The sequence below is a fragment of the Mustela putorius genome, unplaced genomic scaffold (assembly GCF_011764305.1).
Source record: "Mustela putorius furo isolate JIRA1106 unplaced genomic scaffold, ASM1176430v1.1 tig00000594_pilon_pilon_pilon, whole genome shotgun sequence".
NCBI classification, from domain to species: domain Eukaryota; kingdom Metazoa; phylum Chordata; class Mammalia; order Carnivora; family Mustelidae; genus Mustela; species Mustela putorius.
In genome coordinates this window covers 1,005,176-1,015,902 of record NW_025421427.1, presented here as the reverse complement: position 1 = coordinate 1,015,902, position 10,727 = coordinate 1,005,176, and the positions used below count along the sequence as shown (strand labels likewise).

Sequence of the window (10,727 nt, the reverse complement as noted above, 5' to 3'; positions counted from 1 at the left end):
ATCCAGGGTCCTCCTGTTTTATCAGGGGGAAGGCCGCAGTCAGGCAGCAATGGCCTAAGAGGGCCGCCCTGGACCCGTGGGCTCCTTTCTGCCACCTGTCGGCCTCCCCCGGAACGACTCTCCGCTCGGCTCGCTCGGCCTTTTTGCATCCACCAGCCACGCTCCCCTCTTAGGGCTGGTCCCGGTCGCTTCTGCCCCAAGAGGGTGCGGACCAGGCCTTCGCTCAGCGGTCCCGGCCGCGCAGCGCAGATTCTCCGACGCCGCCGGGAGGACGCAGCCTGATCAGGATGCACCCTGACCGGGAGAGGGAGCCCGTCTCAGCTCTGCTCCTGCTCTGTAACGTCATTCTTGTAACTTAGAGTTTTGGGCTGCAAAGGGAGCACGAACCTTGAGACTTGGCAGAAAAGTAGGCAAATAGAAGTAGAAAATTCGGAGAACAAAATTTAGAATTTATGGAAAAGCAATGGGCCTTGTTTCCGCCCGGTTTCGAACCGGGGACCTTTCGCGTGTTAGGCGAACGTGATAACCACTACACTACGGAAACCCACGGCCTCTGGGCCCTTTCCATTCCAGAATTAGTTAAAATTGATCTTCAATGAATTTATCCTTCCCTTGAGGCTGTATTCTTGCCCTAGGCGCTGTTTCCCCTCTACACGTTCCCATTCTTAGCATCCACAATATCGGAGTTGGACAATTCATAGCCAGGCCCGTGCCCCCCCACCCCAGAGCCCCCGTCACTTTGCAGACACGAGGGGGCGGGGGATTCTAGGCAGGTAACTGGGAAAAGTCTTAATGTCATAGGCTGCTGTCTCTGACCGTGTAAGATGCCCTGCCCTTCTCTGGACGGCCGAAAATTGTCCTGTAGGAGCCAGAACCAACTAGCGAGCCCAGGACACTTGTCTCTGGACCCCGCGATGGCGAGCCACAGGTGGAGTGAGTATGGTCAGCTTTCCTACCCATAGCCTTTGCGAGGGACACGGACAAGCCCTCTTTCCGGGACAGGCTGGGCTCACTTTCTTTAAACTGCCTGGGGGAGGGAACGTATCAAATGTTCTCCCTGCCAGGGGGACAAAAGACATCACAGGCTCTTTTCTTTTGAAAGCTGAAGGATCTGGAGAATTGAAATCTCATCAGGCAGGACACAGCCTGTCGGGATCTTGGTGGTGGTGAGAGTCATTCACAACCTGCTATTAACACTCCTAAATAAGACACCTTCTTGAGGTTTGAAAAGGAAAGATGGGGGGGGGGGTGCTCATGCAAAGATGGACAGCAATAAGTAAATCTCCTGAGTGGGTTTGGGCAAGTTTAAAAAACAAGGCAGAAAAAAAAAAAAAAAAAATCACAGGCAAAGGATACTGGTAGCCCAGTCAGCATGTGTCAGAATTTAGGAAGCGTCATCAGAAGTAACAAACAGCTTGCAAATGAAGTTCTGATCATGTCCTAAATGACATTTATTCCTTTAACTTAACCTCATTAGATTGAAATGGTCAGTGGTGAAATGAGAAACAGGGAAATTTGACATAAAAAATTCTTCCCTAGCCTCTTTAGTATTTCGATCCCAATATAAATGGTGGTTCCCTATCACCACCCACTATTTTAGGAATCCTTTGTGTTCCATACTGATGAAAAATCATAGTCAGTCAGAGATGGACCTGATTATAATTATGGGGAAATAAGCACAGCATTTGCTTTCTCTCTATCCCAACCTATGTTAGAAAGAGGACTAGGGATGTTTAAAGGCATAAATGTATAAGGACAAAAAAAAAAAAAATCATGGGAGCAACAGTAGGATTTTGAAGACCAAGGAGCAGAATAATCCTGTAATGAAGGAAAGAACTTCATTAGGTATCTTTTAAAAAGCCTTTCTTTTTAGGGTTCACTAGTGTTGTTACATGAACATCTAGTCTATTAAATTTCATAGTATCATAATATTCATTATTCTGCATTTAACACACTTACCGGTCTACTACTGATCATCTATTACCTATCACTAATGATGGGGGCATGGCTGAGTCTGATTCTGAAGGACCAAAAATAATGCTGCAGTTAGTATCCACATATGACTTGATCTGTGACTTTCTGAGATTTGGGGGAGGCCATGAGGAGTGGGGATCATATACACCTAGCAGCAGAATATCTGGATCATTGGATCTCGTTAATTTTGAGTTAAAATTATTAGACTGCTCTCCAGGATGGCTGCTTCCTCATGAACCTGCATCAGCAGGACACGAGGGTCCTGATATCCTCATTTCTGCAATAATGGGTGCATCCAACCTTCTAATTCTTCAAACTCTATGTTGGTAGAGTAATATCTCATTTTATTTTGCATTTTCATAGAGTACTAATAATATTAATTGCTTTAAATCAGTTAATCTTTTCAGAGTCTTCTTTATCTTCATTTTTATGAGCATCCTGTTCCTATTCTTTACCCATTTTATGTTGAATTTTCTGCCCGATTTTGCTGATTTTTATGGCTTCTTACTACATGACATGGATGAAGCTGTTGTTAAATGCTTCAGATATCTTCTACTTTACTCACACATGTCCACTGACCTTTCCATTATGGCCTTCATTGAACACGATTTTGATTTGGATGAAGTAAACTATACCAACTGTTTGTGCTTTTAGAATTTTTGTTTAGGTCCTCTCTGACCTCTGGGTCACAAAGACATTTCTCTACCTACATTTCTATTAATTTTTACCTCTCACATTTAGGTATTTACACTCTCTAGTTCAGTATATTTTATAAATTCTATAGATAATTCTACTCTGTGCTAAGAATCACAATAATTCAGGCAACAAAAGCAAAAATAAACAGGTAAGACTACATCAAATTAAAATCTTCTGCACAGCAAAGGAAATCATCAACAAAATAAAAAGGCAACCTATGGAACATGAGAAAATATTTGCATACCATATGTCTGATATGGGGTGAATATCCAAAAAAAAAATCATGAAGAACTCACACAACTAATATCAAACAAAAAAACAAACAAAGTGGGCAGAGGATCTGAAGAGACATTTGTCCAAAGCAGATGTCCAGATGGCCAGCAGACACATGAAACAATGCTCAACATCACTCACCATCAGGGAAATGCAAATCCAAACCCCCATAAGCTATCACCTCACACCTGTCAGAATGTTTTTTATTATAAAAAAAGATAAGAACAAACAAGGGTTGGCAGGAATATGGAGAAAAAGGAACCCTGTTGGGGATTCTAGAAGCCTTCACAGACTTTCAGTACAACCCCCACCAATGCATATCTGGAACCTGTTTTAATAAGTTCTTAAACTCAGTCCCAACTGAAGTGTCTGGACAGCGTCTTATTACTGCCTGAGTAGATTATATGCACCTGACCCAGTGCCTAGCACATACTAGGTACTCAGGAAAGCGATGTCAATAGTGGAGAGTTAGAACCCTTGGTTAGGATACGTCTTTATTAAACCAGTATCACATGTTAAACTCCAAACTCCGTATGTGTACTGTGGGGTTTTCTAAAGTTACCCCAAAGGTAGCTTGTCTCAATATTGACTGTTCTCTGGTTCCAGACCCAAAACCCTCACCTGGACAGTCAGATTCATTGACTTTGGAATGGGGGCTTAGATTCAGCAGGCAAACTAGTGTTGTCTGATGAGAAGTGAGCAGGGTAGAGACCACCTTTGGAGAGTTAAGAGAGACAGTTCATGTGGCTGGGTTCTCTCTGTCTCTTACTCCACTCCCTTTCCTTTTTGGATTTCTTTCCAAATCCACTAAGAGAAGGGTCTTCCCTTGAGCGTAAGTGGTGATAAAGTGAGTTGAATCTGACAATGTGAGTATTCTTTTTCTTTCTTTTTTTTTTGTCTTTTATAGTACTTCTTTCTTTTTGTGCTTTTTCTTTAATAATATTTCTCATTTTAATGCAAGTCTGCAAGATCAGGGATGTGTCAGTCTTTCCCTAACACCCATTGTAATGTATGGTACAAATTAGTGATTAGAATAGTTGTTGCACATAGACATTTTGTTAGTCCCCCCCCCTCCCCAGGATGCCTGGTCTCAGATTTCTCAGGTATATTCATAACCTCCCAGGGACAAGAATTCTAATAAATTCTAATTTAGTAATTTTGACAAGAATGCTTGCATGTGCCACCGGGATGGCTGAGTGGTTAAGGCATTGGACTTAAGATCCAATGGGCATGTGCCCGCGTGGGTTCGAACCCCACTCCCGGTAGGGGTGAGACTAGAATTGCCTTGTTAAGAGCTGGGGTTTGCTCCAGTATTGCAGCTGGGTCCAGTTTTTTATTATCCAGAAATTGACAGACTTTACCATTGATGCCTTCAGGTAATCTATATATAATGTCATCACTGTCATCACTGACATATTGCTATTAAAATCCACTGTCTTCTTAAGTTGTTTCTAGGTGTTTCTTTCCTTTATCTTTCTTCCTGTCTTTGAAATTTATGAGCATTTACATGGTTTAATTTTTTAAATTTTTTATTTTTAGTAAAATATAATGTATCATTGTATTACTTTGTAATACTAATTATTGTATTATTGTATATGTAACTAATGTATGTATTATATAATGTATAACAAATAATGTATTATTCACAGGTTTGTGAATCGCCAGGTTTACATACTTCACAGCACTCACCATAGCATATACCCTCCCCAATGTCCATTACCCAGCCATACCTTCCCTCCCACTCCCTTCCCCCCAGCAACCCTCAGTTTGTTTCCTGAGATTAAGAATCTCTTATGGCCTGTCTCCCTCCCAATCCCATCTTGTTTTATTTTTTCCTTCCCTAGTCCCCAAACCCCCAACGTTGTCTCTCAAATCCTTCATTTCAGGGAGATCATATGATAATTGTCTTTCTCTGATTGAAACATGGTTTAATTTTATCTTCACTATTGCCTTATTATTTTTCATGGTTTTTTAAAATTTATTTTTTATTTTTTATTTATTATAAACATATTTTTTATCCCCGGGGTACAGGTCTGTGAATCACCAGGTTTACACACTTCACAGCACTCCCCATAGCACATACCCTCCCCAATGTCCATAACCCCACCCCCCTTCTCCCAACCAGCCCCCACCCCACCCCCGCCCAGTCTTTCATGTTTTTAAAAATGATCTGGACTGGCTTCCCTAGGGCTTTCTATACACAAGTACAATTAGCCCAGGTCCCCTGCCCCTGTGTGGGGCGAGAGACTAGCCCTCTCTGGTTTGTGTTATCATTGTCATGTGTTTGCTTTCATGTCTACGGTATAGCAGTTACTACTGCTTTATGGAGTCTATCTTATCGAGTGTGATTAAAATTGGGGAATGTATGCCTTCTGTGTGCCTGCACTGTAATCATTTCTGTGCACATTCAGTCCTTCCTATCTCTTTTGTCTCCTGTTCCTTCTTCTTGAATATCTTCTCACATTTCCTATGGTGCAAGTCTGCTAGATGTTGTTTGTCTGGACATATCTTTATATCTTCTTCATTTCTGAAAAATATTTTTTGCTTAGTAGAGAATTCAGGGTTAAGAGTTTTTTGGGGTTTTAAAAATTATTATGATTTTTTGGTCTCTCATCACTTGGAAGTGTCATTTCCTTGTCTCATGACATATGTAATTTCTGGTGAGAAGTCTGCAGCAACTTTTATCTTTTTCAGCTATATATAATATGTATTTTTTTCTTTCATTGCCTTCAATATTTTCTCTTCTATTTGTTTTCAGCAGTTTGAATTGGAGGTAAATAGGGTCACACCACACCCCAATCTGAAATGCTTAGGTTTCTATGGTCTTGGGGCTGTGGCTTGATTTCATTATTTTGAGAAAGTAATCAGTCATTATCTCTTCAAATAATTTTTCCACTCTCTATTTCTTTGCCTTCTGGGATTTGTTATAAATATATTAGACCACTTGACATTAATCACTAACTCTTCAATGATCTTTTTTTTTTCCCAATTTTTTTTGTAAACCATTAAAAGCATCCTATAGCTCTATTACCTTGTGTATTTTTTTTAAATTTAGCATATCCATTTGACTTTCAGTTTCCAACAATCTACTGAAATTTCTCATCTGCCGACATACGTGGTCTCTACTTTCCACTAGAGCCTCTCACATGATACTCACAGGTATTTGAAACTTCCTTTCTGACTGTTCCATTACAAGGGACATCTCTGAATCCCACTTTGTTGATTAGTTTTTCTCTTGACAGTGCATGGTTTCTTCTCCCATTTATGAGCATTTCATCATTTTTAGATTGTTAGGACGGTAGCCTATGGGACAAATAGTATTTAGGCTGAGATGGATATGTTGCTTTTAGTAAGCTATTGATGTGTGAGTTTGAATCACACCTATGGTGACTCTTTCAGGATGTGAAAAGAATTAAAAGCAGTTGTGGGGATCATTTAAAATAAAAATCAGCATTTCCAGTAACTGCTGGAGCTCTTATTACAAGCTGTCAGATGATAAATTCAGAGGTCAAAGACAAAATATTCCAATCACTGCAAAACAAATCACTGATAATCTCATTGCATTGTCATCAGACGAGAATTCTGAATTTTTTGGTGTTCAGGTAATAGTTTATGGTACTTCAGTCTTGAGCAGTGAGGAGTGATTTTTTTCATGCAAATTTTAACACCTTCCATCAGTCTTTCTGTCTCTTCTTTGAACACTTCTATTATCACCACCTTCTGAAACTGAAGGCATCTATAAAGTAAATGTCAGGATTTTAGTCTTCCACATCATGTAACAATTGAGTAACTCAGGTTGCTTCAAGAATAAATCCACCAAACTGACTGCAACAAAACTGGGACTAACATTTTCAAAGTGACAAAGCCTGCAGACAGAGCCTCACCAAACTGCAACCCAGGTTCTTCTGTTTCCTAAGCAGACAACTCTGCTTAGGAACAAGACAAGAGAGCCCTCTTGCAGAGAAAAAAAAAAAAAGGCAGGTAAAGAAACTAAGTTCAAAACATTTTTTGTTTTCACACACTAAGAATTGCTTTTGGAGAAGAATACATGCTTTTTTTTTTTTTTTTTTTTTTTTAAAGTAAAAAACAGATTCTTTGGAATGCAACACCACCACGGAGTCTGCCCCAAAGAATGGCATCCTGGCAAACTGGTTGCCCTTTACTGGTGTTACCACGTCAATAACCCCAAGAAGATGTAAGACTTAAAACTATATAATAAGTAATTTTAATTTTCCAAGTAGCTATTGTTAAAAGTATAAACAAGTGTAATTAATTGTAATGCTTTTTCCCCAAATATTATAATCTAACATGGAATCAATTAAAAAAAAACATAACTAAGAAATCATACATTTTTTTATGGAATTAAGTTTTTTTTTTTTTTAATTTACTTATTTATTTGACACACACAGAGAGAACGTGAGCAAGCACAGGGAGAAGCAGGCTCTCTGCTGAGCAAGGAGCCCAGATGCAGGACTGGATCCCAGGACCCTGGGGTCATGACCTAAACCTAAGGCAGAGGCTTAACGGACTTAGCTACCCAGGCATCCCTAGAACTAAGTTTTAGAAATGTGTTAATGACTATTGTTTTGGACAGTGCGGCTCTAGAACGTTCTGGGGGAAAACAAAAACATTTTCTCTTCACAAAACAATCTCTGTTGATGTTTTTATGGGGAAGAGAAGTTCCCGACCTGCAGCTTACCAAACAAAACAAAACAAAACAAACAAACAAACAAACAAACAAACAAAAACAAAAAAAAACCACCGTAAGTTTTCTTTAGGTTCAAGATTGTGAGTATTAAATCTAAGGTCTTTTTGTTTGTTTGAGGGGGAGATGGAAATGTACTTCTTTCTAAAACAAGACACCAAAAAGGAAAATAAAAAGTATTCGATGAAATTGACACGTTTATAACAAAAATCTTGAGGAAAATAAAAATCTTGAGAATAGAAACGGTCGGTTACCTTAAAATTAATGACCCTGGGAAAGAACTGATTACCTTGGTTCAAGCCTAGCGGAATAGTGCTACAGCAGTGATTTCCCTGTCCGTATAGGCTGTTTTCTTGTTCATTCTTCCGTGGAAGCTCCGCGGTGGTGTTGGCTGTCAAAAGCGGGTGATAAACTCAAAAGCCCGAGTCCGGCAGTGAAGTGCGGCCTGCGGATTAGTCGCGCCGGGATCCCCTTGCTAAAAAGTCCCCGGCCGCCTCCTGCGAGCCCAGGTGTCATCTCCGGAGCCAGGCCCAGAAACTGCGCTCACGCCTCCCTCGCGGGGACTCTGCTGCGCGCGGAAATTTGAGAAGCATTTCCTGCAGGAGACTCCAAATCCTCTGGACCATTCTTCGTCCTTCCCCACCTTTTAATTCACCTTGGCGGATCCAGCGTGGTCTGGACGCGCGGCGGGCTCCCCCTTACGACGCGCGCTGCCCAGCGCCAGCCCACGATTGTAGGATAAAGCCCCTGAAGGTCGCTTTCGCTCGTCCGCGTCCCCCTCCGCCCGCCCCTCCCACCACTCCTTCAGCTCCGTTTGCTTCTCAGGTGCCCCCACCCGCCGCCCCGCCGCAGGAGGCACGCGCAGGGGCGCCCGCAGAGGAGGCCCCTTTTTGGAGAGACCCCGCCAAAGGCTGTCGCTCCCTCGTCTCCCTCACATCCTCAGCCTCTCGTCCGCTCCACTTCTGTCTGGGATCCTTTACGACCCTGAACAGATTCCCCGTGTCGGTTCTCGGCGGGGGTGGGGGGGGGGCGGCGCTGCGGGGGGCCTCGCGGGGCGGGCGGGGAGGGGCCAAGGAGGCTGAGTCGTTTTCGCGCGTGTCAACTTGCATCTTTGCGAAGATCGGCGAATTGAGGGTCTAAGCGAGGCTCTGACTCCGTTTGTCCACAGCCGGGTCTTTCTTGCTTCAACATTTCTCCAGGGCATGTCCCTTCTCTTTCCTCCGGACCGATGCTCAGGGACAGAAAGAGTGCGGGAGAGAGAGAGCCCTCCCCAAGGCGGGAAAACGTCGCGAGAAAAATACTGTTTTGTAGTGTGTGTGTGATTTTTTTTTCTCTTTGACGCTTCTTTGATTTTTAAATATTAAGGTACAGTTTACATACCATAAAATTCAGGGAAAAGTGTACAATTCAGTGGTTTTTAGTGCACCCAGAGTTGTGCAACCATCATCCTTATGTAACTGCAAAACATTTCCATCAGCCCCAGCAAATTCTGTAGCTTCCCTCCCTTCCCAGCTCCTGGGAGCTACCATCTCGGTGGAGAGGCCCATTCTGGACCTTTCCTATAAGAGGAATCACACCATGTGGCCCTTCACAGCTGGCTTCTTTCACTCAGCAGATGTCCTCAAGGTTCATCCATGTTGTACCATATATGACAACATTCCTTTTTATGGCCGAATAACATACCTCGTTTGATCTGGAAGTTGTCTTTCCGAAGATCTTCCAGTCCCTGTCATTATGGCAAAAGGGACGTGCAAAAGAGGAGCCGTTGAGCACTTACTCCCACTTACCCGAGGGCCAAGGCTGCCACCTGGTGAGGAGCCAGATCGTATAAATTACTTTCCAGAGCACTTGGAGAGTTTGTTTCTCTTACAAACTTGAAGAAACACGAAAAGACATTCTTGTGAGAAAAGAAAACAGGAGGCTCGAGCCAGCCAGGAGTCGAACCTAGAATCTTCTGATCCGTAGTCAGACGCGTTATCCATTGCGCCACTGGCCCTCCTGTCTAAAGGGTGTTCATTATTCATTTTTCATTAGAATCACTGAGTTGCTTCTTGACGTGGGGAGAAGCGAGTTGAACAGAAAAGACTTGTGGATTCCAGTAAAGCAGGCTGATCGGGGTTGGCAAGATTGCATGAGTACCTTCCAGTAAAATATTACATTTCTGAAACATCATGTGTGTGACACGATGTCACTTGCATTTTTTTTCCATTTATATGCATGCTTGTTTCTATTTTTTCTATCTGTGAACTGTTCAGTAGTTTATGCAATGGGTTCCTTGGTCCATCAGCATCGCATTTTTCTTCTGTACTTAATACTGAGGCTATGTGCATGGATCAGTTATTAGCTGTCATTTACATCACCATTTACATACATTTGCATCATTTACAATTTTCATATAATGACCAGGAAAGTGAAATAAAATATACTACTGTCTATTAATCATATGTTTCCCACCTCACTCTCCAAAGAGCCAAACTTGGGCTGAACGAGGTGATTTCAGACTCTGTGCAACAGAGCAGACATTCAGAAACACCCACCTTCCCAAATTAAGCAGCAAGGTGGCAAGAATTCAAAAAAGGTAAACATTTTAAGAACTCAATTCACATAGGAACCTAGAATTTTGGATTTATAATTATAAAATTAAAGACTAGGAGCCATCATTACCTAAATCAGCTAGTAAATTAAAGCGCTCAGTGCAGGTGGAATAGTCACATGGAAACACAAGAGCAACTGTTAAGTGACTCGGGTCCCCTCGTCTGAGGGCGAGAAGCACAGGAGCTGGGGTCCCAGGCCAGCCAGGGAGCACCTGACACCTGCCCCACGCGGCTTCTTGCCTTGGCCAAATTGTTCTTTGCCTCCTTGCTTCCATCTCCTCATTTCTGTGCGATGTTGTAAAGAGCACTTGGCACACACACATACTAATGGATCTTTACCATCCTAGACCTTAATGTTTCCTAACAGTCTGTTTTAGGTTTGCTTGCTTGCTTTTCCTTTTTCTTTTTTTAAACACCAGAGGTCTTTAAGGAAACTTACCTACGTTGCTATCTTCAGCCGGAGGCCTTTCATTAAAGAGTTTTAG

The 10,727-nt window shown here is 42.2% G+C and overlaps 3 non-coding genes across 3 annotated transcripts; 1 reads left to right on the top strand and 2 right to left on the bottom strand.

Annotated features, from left to right (window-relative positions):
- Nucleotides 1-471: 471 nt before the first annotated feature.
- On the bottom strand, nucleotides 472-544 carry TRNAV-AAC. The gene has a single exon. It is a non-coding gene; the product is annotated as a tRNA-Val (tRNA).
- A 3,581-nt stretch (nucleotides 545-4,125) lies between these two features.
- TRNAL-UAA lies at nucleotides 4,126-4,208 on the top strand. Its single transcript has one exon. It is a non-coding gene; the product is annotated as a tRNA-Leu (tRNA).
- Nucleotides 4,209-9,571: 5,363 nt separating this feature from the next.
- On the bottom strand, nucleotides 9,572-9,644 carry TRNAR-ACG. Its single transcript has one exon. It is a non-coding gene; the product is annotated as a tRNA-Arg (tRNA).
- Nucleotides 9,645-10,727: the final 1,083 nt, after the last annotated feature.